General features: G+C 44.4%; 10 non-coding genes across 10 annotated transcripts; all 10 read left to right on the top strand.

Annotated features, from left to right (window-relative positions):
• The first annotated feature begins 1,160 nt into the window (after window positions 1–1,160).
• On the top strand, window positions 1,161–1,256 carry trnai-uau (transfer RNA isoleucine (anticodon UAU)). The gene is made up of 2 exons: window positions 1,161–1,198; window positions 1,221–1,256. It is a non-coding gene; the product is annotated as a tRNA-Ile (tRNA).
• A 2,184-nt stretch (window positions 1,257–3,440) lies between these two features.
• On the top strand, window positions 3,441–3,536 carry trnai-uau (transfer RNA isoleucine (anticodon UAU)). The gene is made up of 2 exons: window positions 3,441–3,478; window positions 3,501–3,536. It is a non-coding gene; the product is annotated as a tRNA-Ile (tRNA).
• A 2,184-nt stretch (window positions 3,537–5,720) lies between these two features.
• Window positions 5,721–5,816, top strand: trnai-uau (transfer RNA isoleucine (anticodon UAU)). Its single transcript has 2 exons — window positions 5,721–5,758; window positions 5,781–5,816. It is a non-coding gene; the product is annotated as a tRNA-Ile (tRNA).
• Window positions 5,817–8,000: 2,184 nt separating this feature from the next.
• On the top strand, window positions 8,001–8,096 carry trnai-uau (transfer RNA isoleucine (anticodon UAU)). The gene is made up of 2 exons: window positions 8,001–8,038; window positions 8,061–8,096. It is a non-coding gene; the product is annotated as a tRNA-Ile (tRNA).
• A 2,184-nt stretch (window positions 8,097–10,280) lies between these two features.
• trnai-uau (transfer RNA isoleucine (anticodon UAU)) lies at window positions 10,281–10,376 on the top strand. Its single transcript has 2 exons — window positions 10,281–10,318; window positions 10,341–10,376. It is a non-coding gene; the product is annotated as a tRNA-Ile (tRNA).
• Window positions 10,377–12,560: 2,184 nt separating this feature from the next.
• Window positions 12,561–12,656, top strand: trnai-uau (transfer RNA isoleucine (anticodon UAU)). Its single transcript has 2 exons — window positions 12,561–12,598; window positions 12,621–12,656. It is a non-coding gene; the product is annotated as a tRNA-Ile (tRNA).
• Window positions 12,657–14,840: 2,184 nt separating this feature from the next.
• Window positions 14,841–14,936, top strand: trnai-uau (transfer RNA isoleucine (anticodon UAU)). The gene is made up of 2 exons: window positions 14,841–14,878; window positions 14,901–14,936. It is a non-coding gene; the product is annotated as a tRNA-Ile (tRNA).
• A 2,186-nt stretch (window positions 14,937–17,122) lies between these two features.
• On the top strand, window positions 17,123–17,218 carry trnai-uau (transfer RNA isoleucine (anticodon UAU)). Its single transcript has 2 exons — window positions 17,123–17,160; window positions 17,183–17,218. It is a non-coding gene; the product is annotated as a tRNA-Ile (tRNA).
• Window positions 17,219–21,225: 4,007 nt separating this feature from the next.
• Window positions 21,226–21,321, top strand: trnai-uau (transfer RNA isoleucine (anticodon UAU)). The gene is made up of 2 exons: window positions 21,226–21,263; window positions 21,286–21,321. It is a non-coding gene; the product is annotated as a tRNA-Ile (tRNA).
• A 4,007-nt stretch (window positions 21,322–25,328) lies between these two features.
• On the top strand, window positions 25,329–25,424 carry trnai-uau (transfer RNA isoleucine (anticodon UAU)). Its single transcript has 2 exons — window positions 25,329–25,366; window positions 25,389–25,424. It is a non-coding gene; the product is annotated as a tRNA-Ile (tRNA).

Raw genomic sequence — 25,424 nt, 5'->3', positions numbered from 1 at the left:
GTGAGACTTGATCTGACAACTGCGGCATTTTCACACGCCTCCTTGTAAAGGTTTGATTGCAATATTAATTGATTCGCAAACTGTGTTCCGGCTGCACGTGTTTAGAGAAAGAAAATGGAGCAGTACACACGATCATGACCAGGATTTGAAACAACACAGAATACCAACTATTGAACAATCTCGGCGCCACGCAATCTGCCGCCAGGAAACATCAAATAAGTGCAGGGCTGGAGGGGATGCCAAGAGCAGCACCAGAGACACAACACCAGGAAAACTCACCAAATCCCGCACTGAGATGAGGGAACTCAGAGTGGGAAGAATTTATGGAATTCGGGGCCTCAGAGGTTGCAAATGAGATTGGTAGTTTTCGACGGATTGAAAACACCAAGAGCTCAGGGGATAGTACAGAAAAGTAGCGATGATTAGGAGGCCGCCTATGATCTCACTGAACGGCGAGGCGGGGCTCGATGGGCTGAGTGGCTGCATGTGTTATTTGCATTTGTTATGTTTAAAACGAAAATATTCTTCCTTTTGTTGACTTGGTGAATAGACCGTAAGACCATTAGACATAGGAGCAGTATTCACGCCATTCAGCCCATCGAGTACGCTCCTCCATTCAATCATGGTTATTAAGTTCCTCAATTCCATTCTCCCGCTTGCTCCCTGTAAGCCTGGATCCCCTTGATACTCAAGAACCAATCCATCTCAATCTTAAATGGACTCAATCACCCACTGGCCTCGACAGCTTTTTGAATTCCACCACTCTCTGGCTGAAGAGGTTTCTCCTGATCTCCAATCTAAAAGGTCGTTCATTTACTCCACAGCCAGGGTATGTTTCTGTTTGTGATGCCAAAACTCCGAGCAAGATCAACTTCGCGAACTTGGTGCCCAAGATACGGTGGCGATCAGTAATTGAGTCAACCCGACAATGAGGTTGTCATGTTTCTACTGACTAAAGGCCTCAATGGCTGAGAGAACAATGGAGGAAAATATTGAAAATACATTTTTCAACATCAATCCAGTTCCGCACTGTGTAATAAAGCAAATTCCTCAAATAAGTGCGGAACCACATGTGAATACAACCGGAACATCTTCCACCAGGGCCTCTTTGTCAACCGCTGAGGTATAACTCGTGATATTGGGACGGCAGAAAACGTGCAGCCCCAGTGGTGCAATCGGTCAGCGCGCGGTACTTATACAGCAGTATGGCGGCGTGCGCAATGCCGAGGTTGTGAGTTCGAGCCTCACCTGGAGCAGTTTTATCAACTCATGGTCAGACAGTCTACTGAAAAATGCAACTTTCTCTGCATTGACTGATGACCTTTCCTGAACAATACCTCGGCCATCAACCGGCTTATCCTGCAACGATTTGAAACTTCTAGAAATATCTGGGGAGAAACATGCGCAGGTGCTTCTTGTTCAGCTCGAAAATGCTTCCAAACGGCCGACAGCTTCCACTTTCATTGCGGCCAACTCATGTTTGCTTGGTATTTCTTTACTCAACTGGCGACAAACTCACACAGCTCGATGTCATTATCAAAAAGCTATTACATTTATTTCATTGAACCGTGTCAATGTTATCTTCGGCTTTGCTTGGAACATTTGTCTCATTAAAATAAACAACTGCTGAGACCAACAGGATCAAAATGACTCTCAACTGTTTCAAAACGTAAGTGAGATTCAACCACCTCACTTTGGGATATTATCACTTCTACTGCAGCTTGAATAAGGACAATAAACTGCCATTAGGATTCGGAAATCGACACTTCAATAAAAACCTCTCCTATATATCGTGTGCTGTCTTTCTATGTCAGTGTCCCGTTTGTGTGCATCACTTCATTTTTCCCTGAGTTGAATTCAACACGATGATTCATTTTTGTGGATGAAGATATTCTCCCCAACTCTCATTATTCTAAACTCCATGGCTCATGGACTGATTTTATTGGTATGCTCCCGGAGAACAATCTTCTCGTTCCTCTGAATCACTGAATATTTCTGACATGATCTTGAAGGCGAGTATTTCCTCTTCCGGGTTTGCTAATCATCACCGCACTTGCCTACATCGGTGTGCTCATTAAAACCGATGCAGTTGCAGTTAGAGTCATTTCCATTGACGGATTATTCAACCATTTTCCTCCACTTGGGACATGAAGAGTTTTTGAAAGATCCACAAAGCTGGAAACTGGGGTCTGTTCTCTATCACTGAATTTCACTCTCTCTCACTTGCCTGAGCCTGATGTTCCGAGAAGCCCTGATCTATGTTCATAAACACTGCTTTGAGTGAGACTTGATCTGACAACTGCGGCATTTTCACACGCCTCCTTGTAAAGGTTTGATTGCAATATTAATTGATTCGCAAACTGTGTTCCGGCTGCACGTGTTAAGAGAAAGAAAATGGAGCAGTACACACGATCATGACCAGGATTTGAAACAACACAGAATACCAACTATTGAACAATCTCGGCGCCACGCAATCTGCCGCCAGGAAACATCAAATAAGTGCAGGGCTGGAGGGGATGCCAAGAGCAGCACCAGAGACACAACACCAGGAAAACTCACCAAATCCCGCACTGAGATGAGGGAACTCAGAGTGGGAAGAATTTATGGAATTCGGGGCCTCAGAGGTTGCAAATGAGATTGGTAGTTTTCGACGGATTGAAAACACCAAGAGCTCAGGGGATAGTACAGAAAAGTAGCGATGATTAGGAGGCCGCCTATGATCTCACTGAACGGCGAGGCGGGGCTCGATGGGCTGAGTGGCTGCATGTGTTATTTGCATTTGTTATGTTTAAAACGAAAATATTCTTCCTTTTGTTGACTTGGTGAATAGACCGTAAGACCATTAGACATAGGAGCAGTATTCACGCCATTCAGCCCATCGAGTACGCTCCTCCATTCAATCATGGTTATTAAGTTCCTCAATTCCATTCTCCCGCTTGCTCCCTGTAAGCCTGGATCCCCTTGATACTCAAGAACCAATCCATCTCAATCTTAAATGGACTCAATCACCCACTGGCCTCGACAGCTTTTTGAATTCCACCACTCTCTGGCTGAAGAGGTTTCTCCTGATCTCCAATCTAAAAGGTCGTTCATTTACTCCACAGCCAGGGTATGTTTCTGTTTGTGATGCCAAAACTCCGAGCAAGATCAACTTCGCGAACTTGGTGCCCAAGATACGGTGGCGATCAGTAATTGAGTCAACCCGACAATGAGGTTGTCATGTTTCTACTGACTAAAGGCCTCAATGGCTGAGAGAACAATGGAGGAAAATATTGAAAATACATTTTTCAACATCAATCCAGTTCCGCACTGTGTAATAAAGCAAATTCCTCAAATAAGTGCGGAACCACATGTGAATACAACCGGAACATCTTCCACCAGGGCCTCTTTGTCAACCGCTGAGGTATAACTCGTGATATTGGGACGGCAATAAACGTGCAGCTCCAGTGGCGCAATCGGTCAGCGCGCGGTACTTATACAGCAGTATGGCGGCGTGCGCAATGCCGAGGTTGTGAGTTCGAGCCTCACCTGGAGCAGTTTTATCAACTCATGGTCAGACAGTCTACTGAAAAATGCAACTTTCTCTGCATTGACTGATGACCTTTCCTGAACAATACTTCGGCCATCAACCAGCTTATCCTGCAACGATTTGAAACTTCTAGAAATATCTGGGGAGAAACATGCGCAGGTGCTTCTTGTTCAGCTCGAAAATGCTTCCAAACGGCCGACAGCTTCCACTTTCATTGCGGCCAACTCATGTTTGCTTGGTATTTCTTTACTCAACTGGCGACAAACTCACACAGCTCGATGTCATTATCAAAAAGCTATTACATTTATTTCATTGAACCGTGTCAATGTTATCTTCGGCTTTGCTTGGAACATTTGTCTCATTAAAATAAACAACTGCTGAGACCAACAGGATCAAAATGACTCTCAACTGTTTCAAAACGTAAGTGAGATTCAACCACCTCACTTTGGGATATTATCACTTCTACTGCAGCTTGAATAAGGACAATAAACTGCCATTAGGATTCGGAAATCGACACTTCAATAAAAACCTCTCCTATATATCGTGTGCTGTCTTTCTATGTCAGTGTCCCGTTTGTGTGCATCACTTCATTTTTCCCTGAGTTGAATTCAACACGATGATTCATTTTTGTGGATGAAGATATTCTCCCCAACTCTCATTATTCTAAACTCCATGGCTCATGGACTGATTTTATTGGTATGCTCCCGGAGAACAATCTTCTCGTTCCTCTGAATCACTGAATATTTCTGACATGATCTTGAAGGCGAGTATTTCCTCTTCCGGGTTTGCTAATCATCACCGCACTTGCCTACATCGGTGTGCTCATTAAAACCGATGCAGTTGCAGTTAGAGTCATTTCCATTGACGGATTATTCAACCATTTTCCTCCACTTGGGACATGAAGAGTTTTTGAAAGATCCACAAAGCTGGAAACTGGGGTCTGTTCTCTATCACTGAATTTCACTCTCTCTCACTTGCCTGAGCCTGATGTTCCGAGAAGCCCTGATCTATGTTCATAAACACTGCTTTGAGTGAGACTTGATCTGACAACTGCGGCATTTTCACACGCCTCCTTGTAAAGGTTTGATTGCAATATTAATTGATTCGCAAACTGTGTTCCGGCTGCACGTGTTTAGAGAAAGAAAATGGAGCAGTACACACGATCATGACCAGGATTTGAAACAACACAGAATACCAACTATTGAACAATCTCGGCGCCACGCAATCTGCCGCCAGGAAACATCAAATAAGTGCAGGGCTGGAGGGGATGCCAAGAGCAGCACCAGAGACACAACACCAGGAAAACTCACCAAATCCCGCACTGAGATGAGGGAACTCAGAGTGGGAAGAATTTATGGAATTCGGGGCCTCAGAGGTTGCAAATGAGATTGGTAGTTTTCGACGGATTGAAAACACCAAGAGCTCAGGGGATAGTACAGAAAAGTAGCGATGATTAGGAGGCCGCCTATGATCTCACTGAACGGCGAGGCGGGGCTCGATGGGCTGAGTGGCTGCATGTGTTATTTGCATTTGTTATGTTTAAAACGAAAATATTCTTCCTTTTGTTGACTTGGTGAATAGACCGTAAGACCATTAGACATAGGAGCAGTATTCACGCCATTCAGCCCATCGAGTACGCTCCTCCATTCAATCATGGTTATTAAGTTCCTCAATTCCATTCTCCCGCTTGCTCCCTGTAAGCCTGGATCCCCTTGATACTCAAGAACCAATCCATCTCAATCTTAAATGGACTCAATCACCCACTGGCCTCGACAGCTTTTTGAATTCCACCACTCTCTGGCTGAAGAGGTTTCTCCTGATCTCCAATCTAAAAGGTCGTTCATTTACTCCACAGCCAGGGTATGTTTCTGTTTGTGATGCCAAAACTCCGAGCAAGATCAACTTCGCGAACTTGGTGCCCAAGATACGGTGGCGATCAGTAATTGAGTCAACCCGACAATGAGGTTGTCATGTTTCTACTGACTAAAGGCCTCAATGGCTGAGAGAACAATGGAGGAAAATATTGAAAATACATTTTTCAACATCAATCCAGTTCCGCACTGTGTAATAAAGCAAATTCCTCAAATAAGTGCGGAACCACATGTGAATACAACCGGAACATCTTCCACCAGGGCCTCTTTGTCAACCGCTGAGGTATAACTCGTGATATTGGGACGGCAGTAAACGTGCAGCTCCAGTGGCGCAATCGGTCAGCGCGCGGTACTTATACAGCAGTATGGCGGCGTGCGCAATGCCGAGGTTGTGAGTTCGAGCCTCACCTGGAGCAGTTTTATCAACTCATGGTCAGACAGTCTACTGAAAAATGCAACTTTCTCTGCATTGACTGATGACCTTTCCTGAACAATACCTCGGCCATCAACCAGCTTATCCTGCAACGATTTGAAACTTCTAGAAATATCTGGGGAGAAACATGCGCAGGTGCTTCTTGTTCAGCTCGAAAATGCTTCCAAACGGCCGACAGCTTCCACTTTCATTGCGGCCAACTCATGTTTGCTTGGTATTTCTTTACTCAACTGGCGACAAACTCACACAGCTCGATGTCATTATCAAAAAGCTATTACATTTATTTCATTGAACCGTGTCAATGTTATCTTCGGCTTTGCTTGGAACATTTGTCTCATTAAAATAAACAACTGCTGAGACCAACAGGATCAAAATGACTCTCAACTGTTTCAAAACGTAAGTGAGATTCAACCACCTCACTTTGGGATATTATCACTTCTACTGCAGCTTGAATAAGGACAATAAACTGCCATTAGGATTCGGAAATCGACACTTCAATAAAAACCTCTCCTATATATCGTGTGCTGTCTTTCTATGTCAGTGTCCCGTTTGTGTGCATCACTTCATTTTTCCCTGAGTTGAATTCAACACGATGATTCATTTTTGTGGATGAAGATATTCTCCCCAACTCTCATTATTCTAAACTCCATGGCTCATGGACTGATTTTATTGGTATGCTCCCGGAGAACAATCTTCTCGTTCCTCTGAATCACTGAATATTTCTGACATGATCTTGAAGGCGAGTATTTCCTCTTCCGGGTTTGCTAATCATCACCGCACTTGCCTACATCGGTGTGCTCATTAAAACCGATGCAGTTGCAGTTAGAGTCATTTCCATTGACGGATTATTCAACCATTTTCCTCCACTTGGGACATGAAGAGTTTTTGAAAGATCCACAAAGCTGGAAACTGGGGTCTGTTCTCTATCACTGAATTTCACTCTCTCTCACTTGCCTGAGCCTGATGTTCCGAGAAGCCCTGATCTATGTTCATAAACACTGCTTTGAGTGAGACTTGATCTGACAACTGCGGCATTTTCACACGCCTCCTTGTAAAGGTTTGATTGCAATATTAATTGATTCGCAAACTGTGTTCCGGCTGCACGTGTTAAGAGAAAGAAAATGGAGCAGTACACACGATCATGACCAGGATTTGAAACAACACAGAATACCAACTATTGAACAATCTCGGCGCCACGCAATCTGCCGCCAGGAAACATCAAATAAGTGCAGGGCTGGAGGGGATGCCAAGAGCAGCACCAGAGACTCAACACCAGGAAAACTCACCAAATCCCGCACTGAGATGAGGGAACTCAGAGTGGGAAGAATTTATGGAATTCGGGGCCTCAGAGGTTGCAAATGAGATTGGTAGTTTTCGACGGATTGAAAACACCAAGAGCTCAGGGGATAGTACAGAAAAGTAGCGATGATTAGGAGGCCGCCTATGATCTCACTGAACGGCGAGGCGGGGCTCGATGGGCTGAGTGGCTGCATGTGTTATTTGCATTTGTTATGTTTAAAACGAAAATATTCTTCCTTTTGTTGACTTGGTGAATAGACCGTAAGACCATTAGACATAGGAGCAGTATTCACGCCATTCAGCCCATCGAGTACGCTCCTCCATTCAATCATGGTTATTAAGTTCCTCAATTCCATTCTCCCGCTTGCTCCCTGTAAGCCTGGATCCCCTTGATACTCAAGAACCAATCCATCTCAATCTTAAATGGACTCAATCACCCACTGGCCTCGACAGCTTTTTGAATTCCACCACTCTCTGGCTGAAGAGGTTTCTCCTGATCTCCAATCTAAAAGGTCGTTCATTTACTCCACAGCCAGGGTATGTTTCTGTTTGTGATGCCAAAACTCCGAGCAAGATCAACTTCGCGAACTTGGTGCCCAAGATACGGTGGCGATCAGTAATTGAGTCAACCCGACAATGAGGTTGTCATGTTTCTACTGACTAAAGGCCTCAATGGCTGAGAGAACAATGGAGGAAAATATTGAAAATACATTTTTCAACATCAATCCAGTTCCGCACTGTGTAATAAAGCAAATTCCTCAAATAAGTGCGGAACCACATGTGAATACAACCGGAACATCTTCCACCAGGGCCTCTTTGTCAACCGCTGAGGTATAACTCGTGATATTGGGACGGCAATAAACGTGCAGCTCCAGTGGCGCAATCGGTCAGCGCGCGGTACTTATACAGCAGTATGGCGGCGTGCGCAATGCCGAGGTTGTGAGTTCGAGCCTCACCTGGAGCAGTTTTATCAACTCATGGTCAGACAGTCTACTGAAAAATGCAACTTTCTCTGCATTGACTGATGACCTTTCCTGAACAATACTTCGGCCATCAACCAGCTTATCCTGCAACGATTTGAAACTTCTAGAAATATCTGGGGAGAAACATGCGCAGGTGCTTCTTGTTCAGCTCGAAAATGCTTCCAAACGGCCGACAGCTTCCACTTTCATTGCGGCCAACTCATGTTTGCTTGGTATTTCTTTACTCAACTGGCGACAAACTCACACAGCTCGATGTCATTATCAAAAAGCTATTACATTTATTTCATTGAACCGTGTCAATGTTATCTTCGGCTTTGCTTGGAACATTTGTCTCATTAAAATAAACAACTGCTGAGACCAACAGGATCAAAATGACTCTCAACTGTTTCAAAACGTAAGTGAGATTCAACCACCTCACTTTGGGATATTATCACTTCTACTGCAGCTTGAATAAGGACAATAAACTGCCATTAGGATTCGGAAATCGACACTTCAATAAAAACCTCTCCTATATATCGTGTGCTGTCTTTCTATGTCAGTGTCCCGTTTGTGTGCATCACTTCATTTTTCCCTGAGTTGAATTCAACACGATGATTCATTTTTGTGGATGAAGATATTCTCCCCAACTCTCATTATTCTAAACTCCATGGCTCATGGACTGATTTTATTGGTATGCTCCCGGAGAACAATCTTCTCGTTCCTCTGAATCACTGAATATTTCTGACATGATCTTGAAGGCGAGTATTTCCTCTTCCGGGTTTGCTAATCATCACCGCACTTGCCTACATCGGTGTGCTCATTAAAACCGATGCAGTTGCAGTTAGAGTCATTTCCATTGACGGATTATTCAACCATTTTCCTCCACTTGGGACATGAAGAGTTTTTGAAAGATCCACAAAGCTGGAAACTGGGGTCTGTTCTCTATCACTGAATTTCACTCTCTCTCACTTGCCTGAGCCTGATGTTCCGAGAAGCCCTGATCTATGTTCATAAACACTGCTTTGAGTGAGACTTGATCTGACAACTGCGGCATTTTCACACGCCTCCTTGTAAAGGTTTGATTGCAATATTAATTGATTCGCAAACTGTGTTCCGGCTGCACGTGTTTAGAGAAAGAAAATGGAGCAGTACACACGATCATGACCAGGATTTGAAACAACACAGAATACCAACTATTGAACAATCTCGGCGCCACGCAATCTGCCGCCAGGAAACATCAAATAAGTGCAGGGCTGGAGGGGATGCCAAGAGCAGCACCAGAGACACAACACCAGGAAAACTCACCAAATCCCGCACTGAGATGAGGGAACTCAGAGTGGGAAGAATTTATGGAATTCGGGGCCTCAGAGGTTGCAAATGAGATTGGTAGTTTTCGACGGATTGAAAACACCAAGAGCTCAGGGGATAGTACAGAAAAGTAGCGATGATTAGGAGGCCGCCTATGATCTCACTGAACGGCGAGGCGGGGCTCGATGGGCTGAGTGGCTGCATGTGTTATTTGCATTTGTTATGTTTAAAACGAAAATATTCTTCCTTTTGTTGACTTGGTGAATAGACCGTAAGACCATTAGACATAGGAGCAGTATTCACGCCATTCAGCCCATCGAGTACGCTCCTCCATTCAATCATGGTTATTAAGTTCCTCAATTCCATTCTCCCGCTTGCTCCCTGTAAGCCTGGATCCCCTTGATACTCAAGAACCAATCCATCTCAATCTTAAATGGACTCAATCACCCACTGGCCTCGACAGCTTTTTGAATTCCACCACTCTCTGGCTGAAGAGGTTTCTCCTGATCTCCAATCTAAAAGGTCGTTCATTTACTCCACAGCCAGGGTATGTTTCTGTTTGTGATGCCAAAACTCCGAGCAAGATCAACTTCGCGAACTTGGTGCCCAAGATACGGTGGCGATCAGTAATTGAGTCAACCCGACAATGAGGTTGTCATGTTTCTACTGACTAAAGGCCTCAATGGCTGAGAGAACAATGGAGGAAAATATTGAAAATACATTTTTCAACATCAATCCAGTTCCGCACTGTGTAATAAAGCAAATTCCTCAAATAAGTGCGGAACCACATGTGAATACAACCGGAACATCTTCCACCAGGGCCTCTTTGTCAACCGCTGAGGTATAACTCGTGATATTGGGACGGCAATAAACGTGCAGCTCCAGTGGCGCAATCGGTCAGCGCGCGGTACTTATACAGCAGTATGGCGGCGTGCGCAATGCCGAGGTTGTGAGTTCGAGCCTCACCTGGAGCAGTTTTATCAACTCATGGTCAGACAGTCTACTGAAAAATGCAACTTTCTCTGCATTGACTGATGACCTTTCCTGAACAATACTTCGGCCATCAACCAGCTTATCCTGCAACGATTTGAAACTTCTAGAAATATCTGGGGAGAAACATGCGCAGGTGCTTCTTGTTCAGCTCGAAAATGCTTCCAAACGGCCGACAGCTTCCACTTTCATTGCGGCCAACTCATGTTTGCTTGGTATTTCTTTACTCAACTGGCGACAAACTCACACAGCTCGATGTCATTATCAAAAAGCTATTACATTTATTTCATTGAACCGTGTCAATGTTATCTTCGGCTTTGCTTGGAACATTTGTCTCATTAAAATAAACAACTGCTGAGACCAACAGGATCAAAATGACTCTCAACTGTTTCAAAACGTAAGTGAGATTCAACCACCTCACTTTGGGATATTATCACTTCTACTGCAGCTTGAATAAGGACAATAAACTGCCATTAGGATTCGGAAATCGACACTTCAATAAAAACCTCTCCTATATATCGTGTGCTGTCTTTCTATGTCAGTGTCCCGTTTGTGTGCATCACTTCATTTTTCCCTGAGTTGAATTCAACACGATGATTCATTTTTGTGGATGAAGATATTCTCCCCAACTCTCATTATTCTAAACTCCATGGCTCATGGACTGATTTTATTGGTATGCTCCCGGAGAACAATCTTCTCGTTCCTCTGAATCACTGAATATTTCTGACATGATCTTGAAGGCGAGTATTTCCTCTTCCGGGTTTGCTAATCATCACCGCACTTGCCTACATCGGTGTGCTCATTAAAACCGATGCAGTTGCAGTTAGAGTCATTTCCATTGACGGATTATTCAACCATTTTCCTCCACTTGGGACATGAAGAGTTTTTGAAAGATCCACAAAGCTGGAAACTGGGGTCTGTTCTCTATCACTGAATTTCACTCTCTCTCACTTGCCTGAGCCTGATGTTCCGAGAAGCCCTGATCTATGTTCATAAACACTGCTTTGAGTGAGACTTGATCTGACAACTGCGGCATTTTCACACGCCTCCTTGTAAAGGTTTGATTGCAATATTAATTGATTCGCAAACTGTGTTCCGGCTGCACGTGTTTAGAGAAAGAAAATGGAGCAGTACACACGATCATGACCAGGATTTGAAACAACACAGAATACCAACTATTGAACAATCTCGGCGCCACGCAATCTGCCGCCAGGAAACATCAAATAAGTGCAGGGCTGGAGGGGATGCCAAGAGCAGCACCAGAGACACAACACCAGGAAAACTCACCAAATCCCGCACTGAGATGAGGGAACTCAGAGTGGGAAGAATTTATGGAATTCGGGGCCTCAGAGGTTGCAAATGAGATTGGTAGTTTTCGACGGATTGAAAACACCAAGAGCTCAGGGGATAGTACAGAAAAGTAGCGATGATTAGGAGGCCGCCTATGATCTCACTGAACGGCGAGGCGGGGCTCGATGGGCTGAGTGGCTGCATGTGTTATTTGCATTTGTTATGTTTAAAACGAAAATATTCTTCCTTTTGTTGACTTGGTGAATAGACCGTAAGACCATTAGACATAGGAGCAGTATTCACGCCATTCAGCCCATCGAGTACGCTCCTCCATTCAATCATGGTTATTAAGTTCCTCAATTCCATTCTCCCGCTTGCTCCCTGTAAGCCTGGATCCCCTTGATACTCAAGAACCAATCCATCTCAATCTTAAATGGACTCAATCACCCACTGGCCTCGACAGCTTTTTGAATTCCACCACTCTCTGGCTGAAGAGGTTTCTCCTGATCTCCAATCTAAAAGGTCGTTCATTTACTCCACAGCCAGGGTATGTTTCTGTTTGTGATGCCAAAACTCCGAGCAAGATCAACTTCGCGAACTTGGTGCCCAAGATACGGTGGCGATCAGTAATTGAGTCAACCCGACAATGAGGTTGTCATGTTTCTACTGACTAAAGGCCTCAATGGCTGAGAGAACAATGGAGGAAAATATTGAAAATACATTTTTCAACATCAATCCAGTTCCGCACTGTGTAATAAAGCAAATTCCTCAAATAAGTGCGGAACCACATGTGAATACAACCGGAACATCTTCCACCAGGGCCTCTTTGTCAACCGCTGAGGTATAACTCGTGATATTGGGACGGCAATAAACGTGCAGCTCCAGTGGCGCAATCGGTCAGCGCGCGGTACTTATACAGCAGTATGGCGGCGTGCGCAATGCCGAGGTTGTGAGTTCGAGCCTCACCTGGAGCAGTTTTATCAACTCATGGTCAGACAGTCTACTGAAAAATGCAACTTTCTCTGCATTGACTGATGACCTTTCCTGAACAATACTTCGGCCATCAACCAGCTTATCCTGCAACGATTTGAAACTTCTAGAAATATCTGGGGAGAAACATGCGCAGGTGCTTCTTGTTCAGCTCGAAAATGCTTCCAAACGGCCGACAGCTTCCACTTTCATTGCGGCCAACTCATGTTTGCTTGGTATTTCTTTACTCAACTGGCGACAAACTCACACAGCTCGATGTCATTATCAAAAAGCTATTACATTTATTTCATTGAACCGTGTCAATGTTATCTTCGGCTTTGCTTGGAACATTTGTCTCATTAAAATAAACAACTGCTGAGACCAACAGGATCAAAATGACTCTCAACTGTTTCAAAACGTAAGTGAGATTCAACCACCTCACTTTGGGATATTATCACTTCTACTGCAGCTTGAATAAGGACAATAAACTGCCATTAGGATTCGGAAATCGACACTTCAATAAAAACCTCTCCTATATATCGTGTGCTGTCTTTCTATGTCAGTGTCCCGTTTGTGTGCATCACTTCATTTTTCCCTGAGTTGAATTCAACACGATGATTCATTTTTGTGGATGAAGATATTCTCCCCAACTCTCATTATTCTAAACTCCATGGCTCATGGACTGATTTTATTGGTATGCTCCCGGAGAACAATCTTCTCGTTCCTCTGAATCACTGAATATTTCTGACATGATCTTGAAGGCGAGTATTTCCTCTTCCGGGTTTGCTAATCATCACCGCACTTGCCTACATCGGTGTGCTCATTAAAACCGATGCAGTTGCAGTTAGAGTCATTTCCATTGACGGATTATTCAACCATTTTCCTCCACTTGGGACATGAAGAGTTTTTGAAAGATCCACAAAGCTGGAAACTGGGGTCTGTTCTCTATCACTGAATTTCACTCTCTGTCATTTGCCTGAGCCTGATGTTCCGAGAAGCCCTGATCTATGTTCATAAACACTGCTTTGAGTGAGACTTGATCTGACAACTGCGGCATTTTCACACGCCTCCTTGTAAAGGTTTGATTGCAATATTAATTGATTCGCAAACTGTGTTCCGGCTGCACGTGTTAAGAGAAAGAAAATGGAGCAGTACACACGATCATGACCAGGATTTGAAACAACACAGAATACCAACTATTGAACAATCTCGGCGCCACGCAATCTGCCGCCAGGAAACATCAAATAAGTGCAGGGCTGGAGGGGATGCCAAGAGCAGCACCAGAGACACAACACCAGGAAAACTCACCAAATCCCGCACTGAGATGAGGGAACTCAGAGTGGGAAGAATTTATGGAATTCGGGGCCTCAGAGGTTGCAAATGAGATTGGTAGTTTTCGACGGATTGAAAACACCAAGAGCTCAGGGGATAGTACAGAAAAGTAGCGATGATTAGGAGGCCGCCTATGATCTCACTGAACGGCGAGGCGGGGCTCGATGGGCTGAGTGGCTGCATGTGTTATTTGCATTTGTTATGTTTAAAACGAAAATATTCTTCCTTTTGTTGACTTGGTGAATAGACCGTAAGACCATTAGACATAGGAGCAGTATTCACGCCATTCAGCCCATCGAGTACGCTCCTCCATTCAATCATGGTTATTAAGTTCCTCAATTCCATTCTCCCGCTTGCTCCCTGTAAGCCTGGATCCCCTTGATACTCAAGAACCAATCCATCTCAATCTTAAATGGACTCAATCACCCACTGGCCTCGACAGCTTTTTGAATTCCACCACTCTCTGGCTGAAGAGGTTTCTCCTGATCTCCAATCTAAAAGGTCGTTCATTTACTCCACAGCCAGGGTATGTTTCTGTTTGTGATGCCAAAACTCCGAGCAAGATCAACTTCGCGAACTTGGTGCCCAAGATACGGTGGCGATCAGTAATTGAGTCAACCCGACAATGAGGTTGTCATGTTTCTACTGACTAAAGGCCTCAATGGCTGAGAGAACAATGGAGGAAAATATTGAAAATACATTTTTCAACATCAATCCAGTTCCGCACTGTGTAATAAAGCAAATTCCTCAAATAAGTGCGGAACCACATGTGAATACAACCGGAACATCTTCCACCAGGGCCTCTTTGTCAACCGCTGAGGTATAACTCGTGATATTGGGACGGCAATAAACGTGCAGCTCCAGTGGCGCAATCGGTCAGCGCGCGGTACTTATACAGCAGTATGGCGGCGTGCGCAATGCCGAGGTTGTGAGTTCGACCCTCGCCAGGAGCAGTTTTATCCACTCATGGTCAGACAGTCTACTGAAAAATGCAACTTTCTCTGCATTGACTGATGACCTTTCCTGAACAATACCTCGGCCATCAACCAGCTTATCCTGCAACGATTTGAAACTTCTAGAAATATCTGGGGAGAAACATGCGCAGGTGCTTCTTGTTCAGCTCGAAAATGCTTCCAAACGGCCGACAGCTTCCACTTTCATTGCGGCCAACTCATGTTTGCTTGGTATTTCTTTACTCAACTGGCGACAAACTCTCACAGCTCGATGTCATTATCAAAAAGCTATTACATTTATTTCATTGAACCGTGTCAATGTTATCTTCGGCTTTGCTTGGAACATTTGTCTCATTAAAATAAACAACTGCTGAGACCAACAGGATCAAAATGACTCTCAACTGTTTCAAAACGTAAGTGAGATTCAACCACCTCACTTTGGGATATTATCACTTCTACTGCAGCTTGAATAAGGACAATAAACTGCCATTAGGATTCGGAAATCGACACTTCAATAAAAACCTCTCCTATATATCGTGTGCTGTCTTTCTATGTCAGTGTCCCGTTTGTGTGCATCACTTCATTTTTCCCTGAGTTGAATTCAACACGATGATTCATTTTTGTGGATGAAGATATTCTCCCCAACTCTCATTATTCTAAACTCCATGGCTCATGGACTGATTTTATTGGTATGCTCCCGGAGAACAATCTTCTCGTTCCTCTGAATCACTGAATATTTCTGACATGATCTTGAAGGCGAGTATTTCCTCTTCCGGGTTTGCTAATCATCACCGCACTTGCCTACATCGGTGTGCTCATTAAAACCGATGCAGTTGCAGTTAGAGTCATTTCCATTGACGGATTATTCAACCATTTTCCTCCACTTGGGACATGAAGAGTTTTTGAAAGATCCACAAAGCTGGAAACTGGGGTCTGTTCTCTATCAATGAATTTCACTCTCTCTCTCACTTGCCTGAGCCTGATGTTCCGAGAAGCCCTGATCTATGTTCATAAACACTGCTTTGAGTGAGACTTGATCTGACAACTGCGGCATTTTCACACGCCTCCTTGTAAAGGTTTGATTGCAATATTAATTGATTCGCAAACTGTGTTCCGGCTGCACGTGTTAAGAGAAAGAAAATGGAGCAGTACACACGATCATGACCAGGATTTGAAACAACACAGAATACCAACTATTGAACAATCTCGGCGCCACGCAATCTGCCGCCAGGAAACATCAAATAAGTGCAGGGCTGGAGGGGATGCCAAGAGCAGCACCAGAGACACAACACCAGGAAAACTCACCAAATCCCGCACTGAGATGAGGGAACTCAGAGTGGGAAGAATTTATGGAATTCGGGGCCTCAGAGGTTGCAAATGAGATTGGTAGTTTTCGACGGATTGAAAACACCAAGAGCTCAGGGGATAGTACAGAAAAGTAGCGATGATTAGGAGGCCGCCTATGATCTCACTGAACGGCGAGGCGGGGCTCGATGGGCTGAGTGGCTGCATGTGTTATTTGCATTTGTTATGTTTAAAACGAAAATATTCTTCCTTTTGTTGACTTGGTGAATAGACCGTAAGACCATTAGACATAGGAGCAGTATTCACGCCATTCAGCCCATCGAGTACGCTCCTCCATTCAATCATGGTTATTAAGTTCCTCAATTCCATTCTCCCGCTTGCTCCCTGTAAGCCTGGATCCCCTTGATACTCAAGAACCAATCCATCTCAATCTTAAATGGATTCAATCACCCACTGGCCTCGACAGCTTTTTGAATTCCACCACTCTCTGGCTGAAGAGGTTTCTCCTGATCTCCAATCTAAAAGGTCGTTCATTTACTCCACAGCCAGGGTATGTTTCTGTTTGTGATGCCAAAACTCCGAGCAAGATCAACTTCGCGAACTTGGTGCCCAAGATACGGTGGCGATCAGTAATTGAGTCAACCCGACAATGAGGTTGTCATGTTTCTACTGACTAAAGGCCTCAATGGCTGAGAGAACAATGGAGGAAAATATTGAAAATACATTTTTCAACATCAATCCAGTTCCGCACTGTGTAATAAAGCAAATTCCTCAAATAAGTGCGGAACCACATGTGAATACAACCGGAACATCTTCCACCAGGGCCTCTTTGTCAACCGCTGAGGTATAACTCGTGATATTGGGACGGCCGTAAACGTGCGGCTCCAGTGGCGCAATCGGTCAGCGCGCGGTACTTATACAGCAGTATGGCGGCGTGCGCAATGCCGAGGTTGTGAGTTCGAGCCTCACCTGGAGCAGTTTTATCAACTCATGGTCAGACAGTCTACTGAAAAATGCAACTTTCTCTGCATTGACTGATGACCTTTCCTGAACAATACCTCGGCCATCAACCAGCTGATCCTGCAACGATTTGAAACTTCTAGAAATATCTGGGGAGAAACATGCGCAGGTGCTTCTTGTTCAGCTCGAAAATGCTTCCAAACGGCCGACAGCTTCCACTTTCATTGCGGCCAACTCATGTTTGCTTGGTATTTCTTTACTCAACTGGCGACAAACTCACACAGCTCGATGTCATTATCAAAAAGCTATTACATTTATTTCATTGAACCGTGTCAATGTTATCTTCGGCTTTGCTTGGAACATTTGTCTCATTAAAATAAACAACTGCTGAGACCAACAGGATCAAAATGACTCTCAACTGTTTCAAAACGTAAGTGAGATTCAACCACCTCACTTTGGGATATTATCACTTCTACTGCAGCTTGAATAAGGACAATAAACTGCCATTAGGATTCGGAAATCGACACTTCAATAAAAACCTCTCCTATATATCGTGTGCTGTCTTTCTATGTCAGTGTCCCGTTTGTGTGCATCACTTCATTTTTCCCTGAGTTGAATTCAACACGATGATTCATTTTTGTGGATGAAGATATTCTCCCCAACTCTCATTATTCTAAACTCCATGGCTCATGGACTGATTTTATTGGTATGCTCCCGGAGAACAATCTTCTCGTTCCTCTGAATCACTGAATATTTCTGACATGATCTTGAAGGCGAGTATTTCCTCTTCCGGGTTTGCTAATCATCACCGCACTTGCCTACATCGGTGTGCTCATTAAAACCGATGCAGTTGCAGTTAGAGTCATTTCCAAATTGCAGTCCTAACCAATTGCAGTTAGAGTCACATCCAAATTTCACAATCTGATTCCAAGAAAGACTGTCCCAACAGTTACATTCCTCATTGTCGTTTGTTTGTGGGTGGGAAACTTTCCTGAATTGTGCACCTTCCTGCCTCACTGTGTACAGTGATTTACCAAATTCTGAGAATGCTATCACTCACTGTGATCCCTTTTGAATCCCGTTGTATATATTGCTATCACATAACTTATCAAACTACCTTACTTTTCCAACTATGCCAACCAATCTCATTCATGATTCCGATGTGGAGATGCTGGTGTTGGACTGACATGGACAAAGTCAGAAGTCTCACCATATCAGGTTTATTTGAAATCACAAGCTTTAGGAGCGCTGCTCGTTGATCAAGATAAATTATTAATTGATTAGAGTAGTACTTTCTAGACGCAACCAGGAAAATGAAACAGAGGTAATTCATGACCTCAGAGTGCAGGACCCCCTCTGTAACTGAGTTTCCCATTTACTTCGAGGGAGAGAAGGTTGGCCCGAAGCCGATCGTTTAAATCTTAAGCAAGGGGAATTATATCAGGATGATGTTAGGGCTGAAGTTAAGTTGAAAATTAAATGAAGAGAGGGATCAGTTCAGATGCTTTGCTCAAAAACTGCATGAATCCATGTAAGATAGTGTTAATTCATTGTTTTAGATTAGAATCAGTGCAAACATTTTGATACAGAGAGCAGCACACAGAGGTGCTAATACCCAATACATTATCTGGGCTGACGCCAGTTGTTAAGGTTCACTTGAGAATGTAACTCTTTGAAAGAGATGTTTTGCGATTTACATATGAAAGAAGTGAACCTATCACGGACATTCTAACAGATGAGAGACAGAACAAACAATCAAGGTATTTTTCAATCTATAATTTCAGTTCCATCACACTGTAAACGTTTGCTATAAATTCTGTGTCTCACAATCAGAAAGCTGATTAAAAATGCAGCGAGGAGAACAGAGTTGTGTTCCAGAGGAACACTGACGGGGACGGGGCGCACATGCAGCAACATGCAGCTCGCTCACAGACCCGAACCACTCCCTGTGTGAAAACAGTCTTCCTCATGGCACTTTTACTCCTTTTCCTGGAGACTTCAAATCTCTGTCTAATTGTTCTCGATCCTTTCAGGTGTGGCAGCATTTTCACTCCCGTATTTCCTCTGTCCAGATCCCCTATGACTTGGGAAGCTTCAATCAGACCAGCTTTCAGCTTTCTGTTCTCCTAGGAGAAGTGTCTCTACTTCCCAATCTCTCTTCATTGCTGACATTCCTCAAACATTGCACCTTTCCTGTGAACCTGTCTCCAACCACTTCACCGCTTCCTGAAGTTTCACACCCAGAATTCAGCAATGATGCAGCTGGGGGGATACACTCAGAGTCGGGTGGCGTGGGCGAACACTCGGAGACACTTGTTTACACTTTGACCAAGTGTTAGCCTATGCCCCATCTCCACGTCAGGTAGTCCAACCACATTGAGCGAAGCTGCTTTGTTGGAAAGCGGATCGCACATTTTGGCGAAACTGAGAACAAGCAACAAGAACTCGTCCGGGATTGGAACTGCTGACCTCTCCCATGTGTACAATAGAACAAAGCCCGAAGCGGGAAGCACAGACTTCCACGTACGAACCATCCGATGAAACGTGCAGCGTGTGCCTTATCAGCTGAGACCGGCTCCGAGCGAAATCCGTCCCACCTTGCTCCGGGAATTGGAAGCAGGGAAGAGTTTCAAGAACATCATCTTCTCGTTCTGTCTCCAGTCTGTCCTTTTCCCTGGGACTGGGCCCTGTCTATTGACGGATTATTCAACCATTTTCCTCCACTTGGGACATGAAGAGTTTTTGAAAGATCCACAAAGCTGGAAACTGGGGTCTGTTCTCTATCACTGAATTTCACTCTCTGTCATTTGCCTGCGCCTGATGTTCCGAGAAGCCCTGATCTATGTTCATAAACACTGCTTTGAGTGAGACTTGATCTGACAACTGCGGCATTTTCACACGCCTCCTTGTAAAGGTTTGATTGCAATATTAATTGATTCGCAAACTGTGTTCCGGCTGCACGTGTTAAGAGAAAGAAAATGGAGCAGTACACACGATCATGACCAGGATTTGAAACAACACAGAATACCAACTATTGAACAATCTCGGCGCCACGCAATCTGCCGCCAGGAAACATCAAATAAGTGCAGGGCTGGAGGCGATGCCAAGAGCAGCACCAGAGACACAACACCAGAAAAACTCACCAAATCCCGCACTGAGATGAGGGAACTCAGAGTGGGAAGAATCTATGGAATTCGGGGCCTCAGAGGTTGCAAATGAGATTGGTAGTTTTCGACGGATTGAAAACACCAAGAGCTCAGGGGGTAGTACAGAAAAGTAGCGATGATTAGGAGGCCACCTATGATCTCACTGAACGGCGAGGCGGGGCTCGATGGGCTGAGTGGCTGCATGTGTTATTTGCATTTGTTATGTTTAAAACGAAAATATTCTTCCTTTTGTCGACTTGGTGAATAGACCGTAAGACCATTAGACATAGGAGCAGTATTCACGCCATTCAGCCCATCGAGTACGCTCCTCCATTCAATCATGGTTATTAAGTTCCTCAATTCCATTCTCCCGCTTGCTCCCTGTAAGCCTGGATCCCCTTGATACTCAAGAACCAATCCATCTCAATCTTAAATGGACTCAATCACCCACTGGCCTCGACAGCTTTTTGAATTCCACCACTCTCTGGCTGAAGAGGTTTCTCCTGATCTCCAATCTAAAAGGTCGTTCATTTACTCCACAGCCAGGGTATGTTTCTGTTTGTGATGCCAAAACTCCGAGCAAGATCAACTTCGCGAACTTGGTGCCCAAGATACGGTGGCGATCAGTAATTGAGTCAACCCGACAATGAGGTTGTCATGTTTCTACTGACTAAAGGCCTCAATGGCTGAGAGAACAATGGAGGAAAATATTGAAAATACATTTTTCAACATCAATCCAGTTCCGCACTGTGTAATAAAGCAAATTCCTCAAATAAGTGCGGAACCACATGTGAATACAACCGGAACATCTTCCACCAGGGCCTCTTTGTCAACCGCTGAGGTATAACTCGTGATATTGGGAGGGCAATAAACGTGCGGCTCCAGTGGCGCAATCGGTCACCGCGCGGTACTTATACAGCAGTATGGCGGCGTGCGCAATGCCGAGGTTGTGAGTTCGAGCCTCAGCTGGAGCAGTTTTATCTACTCATGGTCAGACAGTCTACTGAAAAATGCAACTTTCTCTGCATTGACTGATGACCTTTCCTGAACAATACCTCGGCCATCAACCAGCTTATCCTGCAACGATTTGAAACTTCTAGAAATATCTGGGGAGAAACATGCGCAGGTGCTTCTTGTTCAGCTCGAAAATGCTTCCAAACGGCCGACAGCTTCCACTTTCATTGCGGCCAACTCATGTTTGCTTGGTATTTCTTTACTCAACTGGCGACAAACTCACACAGCTCGATGTCATTATCAAAAAGCTATTACATTTATTTCATTGAACCGTGTCAATGTTATCTTCGGCTTTGCTTGGAACATTTGTCTCATTAAAATAAACAACTGCTGAGACCAACAGGATCAAAATGACTCTCAACTGTTTCAAAACGTAAGTGAGATTCAACCACCTCACTTTGGGATATTATCACTTCTACTGCAGCTTGAATAAGGACAATAAACTGCCATTAGGATTCGGAAATCGACACTTCAATAAAAACCTCTCCTATATATCGTGTGCTGTCTTTCTATGTCAGTGTCCCGTTTGTGTGCATCACTTCATTTTTCCCTGAGTTGAATTCAACACGATGATTCATTTTTGTGGATGAAGATATTCTCCCCAACTCTCATTATTCTAAACTCCATGGCTCATGGACTGATTTTATTGGTATGCTCCCGGAGAACAATCTTCTCGTTCCTCTGAATCACTGAATATTTCTGACATGATCTTGAAGGCGAGTATTTCCTCTTCCGGGTTTGCTAATCATCACCGCACTTGCCTACATCGGTGTGCTCATTAAAACCGATGCAGTTGCAGTTAGAGTCATTTCCAAATTGCAGTCCTAACCAATTGCAGTTAGAGTCACATCCAAATTTCACAATCTGATTCCAAGAAAGACTGTCCCAACAGTTACATTCCTCATTGTCGTTTGTTTGTGGGTGGGAAACTTTCCTGAATTGTGCACCTTCCTGCCTCACTGTGTACAGTGATTTACCAAATTCTGAGAATGCTATCACTCACTGTGATCCCTTTTGAATCCCGTTGTATATATTGCTATCACATAACTTATCAAACTACCTTACTTTTCCAACTATGCCAACCAATCTCATTCATGATTCCGATGTGGAGATGCTGGTGTTGGACTGACATGGACAAAGTCAGAAGTCTCACCATATCAGGTTTATTTGAAATCACAAGCTTTAGGAGCGCTGCTCGTTGATCAAGATAAATTATTAATTGATTAGAGTAGTACTTTCTAGACGCAACCAGGAAAATGAAACAGAGGTAATTCATGACCTCAGAGTGCAGGACCCCCTCTGTAACTGAGTTTCCCATTTACTTCGAGGGAGAGAAGGTTGGCCCGAAGCCGATCGTTTAAATCCTAAGCAAGGGGAATTATATCAGGATGATGTTAGGGCTGAAGTTAAGTTGAAAATTAAATGAAGAGAGGGATCAGTTCAGATGCTTTGCTCAAAAACTGCATGAATCCATGTAAGATAGTGTTCATTCATTGTTTTAGATTAGAATCAGTGCAAACATTTTGATACAGAGAGCAGCACACAGAGGTGCTAATACCCAATACATTATCTGGGCTGACGCCAGTTGTTAAGGTTCACTTGAGAATGTAACTCTTTGAAAGAGATGTTTTGCGATTTACATATGAAAGAAGTGAACCTATCACGGACATTCTAACAGATGAGAGACAGAACAAACAATCAAGGTATTTTTCAATCTATAATTTCAGTTCCATCACACTGTAAACGTTTGCTATAAATTCTGTGTCTCACAATCAGAAAGCTGATTAAAAATGCAGCGAGGAGAACAGAGTTGCGTTCCAGAGGAACACTGACGGGGACGGGGCGCACATGCAGCAACATGCAGCTCGCTCACAGACCCGAACCACTCCCTGTGTGAAAACAGTCTTCCTCATGGCACTTTTACTCCTTTTCCTGGAGACTTCAAATCTCTGTCTAATTGTTCTCGATCCTTTCAGGTGTGGCAGCATTTTCACTCCCGTATTTCCTCTGTCCAGATCCCCTATGACTTGGGAAGCTTCAATCAGACCAGCTTTCAGCTTTCTGTTCTCCTAGGAGAAGTGTCTCTACTTCCCAATCTCTCTTCATTGCTGACATTCCTCAAACATTGCACCTTTCCTGTGAACCTGTCTCCAACCACTTCACCGCTTCCTGAAGTTTCACACCCAGAATTCAGCAATGATGCAGCTGGGGGGATACACTCAGAGTCGGGTGGCGTGGGCGAACACTCGGAGACACTTGTTTACACTTTGACCAAGTGTTAGCCTATGCCCCATCTCCACGTCAGGTAGTCCAACCACATTGAGCGAAGCTGCTTTGTTGGAAAGCGGATCGCACATTTTGGCGAAACTGAGAACAAGCAACAAGAACTCGTCCGGGATTGGAACTGCTGACCTCTCCCATGTGTACAATAGAACAAAGCCCGAAGCGGGAAGCACAGACTTCCACGTACGAACCATCCGATGAAACGTGCAGCGTGTGCCTTATCAGCTGAGACCGGCTCCGAGCGAAATCCGTCCCACCTTGCTCCGGGAATTGGAAGCAGGGAAGAGTTTCAAGAACATCATCTTCTCGTTCTGTCTCCAGTCTGTCCTTTTCCCTGGGACTGGGCCCTGTCTATTGACGGATTATTCAACCATTTTCCTCCACTTGGGACATGAAGAGTTTTTGAAAGATCCACAAAGCTGGAAACTGGGGTCTGTTCTCTATCACTGAATTTCACTCTCTGTCATTTGCCTGCGCCTGATGTTCCGAGAAGCCCTGATCTATGTTCATAAACACTGCTTTGAGTGAGACTTGATCTGACAACTGCGGCATTTTCACACGCCTCCTTGTAAAGGTTTGATTGCAATATTAATTGATTCGCAAACTGTGTTCCGGCTGCACGTGTTAAGAGAAAGAAAATGGAGCAGTACACACGATCATGACCAGGATTTGAAACAACACAGAATACCAACTATTGAACAATCTCGGCGCCACGCAATCTGCCGCCAGGAAACATCAAATAAGTGCAGGGCTGGAGGCGATGCCAAGAGCAGCACCAGAGACACAACACCAGAAAAACTCACCAAATCCCGCACTGAGATGAGGGAACTCAGAGTGGGAAGAATCTATGGAATTCGGGGCCTCAGAGGTTGCAAATGAGATTGGTAGTTTTCGACGGATTGAAAACACCAAGAGCTCAGGGGGTAGTACAGAAAAGTAGCGATGATTAGGAGGCCACCTATGATCTCACTGAACGGCGAGGCGGGGCTCGATGGGCTGAGTGGCTGCATGTGTTATTTGCATTTGTTATGTTTAAAACGAAAATATTCTTCCTTTTGTCGACTTGGTGAATAGACCGTAAGACCATTAGACATAGGAGCAGTATTCACGCCATTCAGCCCATCGAGTACGCTCCTCCATTCAATCATGGTTATTAAGTTCCTCAATTCCATTCTCCCGCTTGCTCCCTGTAAGCCTGGATCCCCTTGATACTCAAGAACCAATCCATCTCAATCTTAAATGGACTCAATCACCCACTGGCCTCGACAGCTTTTTGAATTCCACCACTCTCTGGCTGAAGAGGTTTCTCCTGATCTCCAATCTAAAAGGTCGTTCATTTACTCCACAGCCAGGGTATGTTTCTGTTTGTGATGCCAAAACTCCGAGCAAGATCAACTTCGCGAACTTGGTGCCCAAGATACGGTGGCGATCAGTAATTGAGTCAACCCGACAATGAGGTTGTCATGTTTCTACTGACTAAAGGCCTCAATGGCTGAGAGAACAATGGAGGAAAATATTGAAAATACATTTTTCAACATCAATCCAGTTCCGCACTGTGTAATAAAGCAAATTCCTCAAATAAGTGCGGAACCACATGTGAATACAACCGGAACATCTTCCACCAGGGCCTCTTTGTCAACCGCTGAGGTATAACTCGTGATATTGGGAGGGCAATAAACGTGCGGCTCCAGTGGCGCAATCGGTCACCGCGCGGTACTTATACAGCAGTATGGCGGCGTGCGCAATGCCGAGGTTGTGAGTTCGAGCCTCAGCTGGAGCA

The sequence above is a fragment of the Hemiscyllium ocellatum genome, chromosome 21 (genome assembly GCF_020745735.1).
Source record: "Hemiscyllium ocellatum isolate sHemOce1 chromosome 21, sHemOce1.pat.X.cur, whole genome shotgun sequence".
Lineage (NCBI taxonomy): Eukaryota > Metazoa > Chordata > Chondrichthyes > Orectolobiformes > Hemiscylliidae > Hemiscyllium > Hemiscyllium ocellatum.
This window is presented reverse-complemented; position numbering and strand designations above follow the sequence as displayed.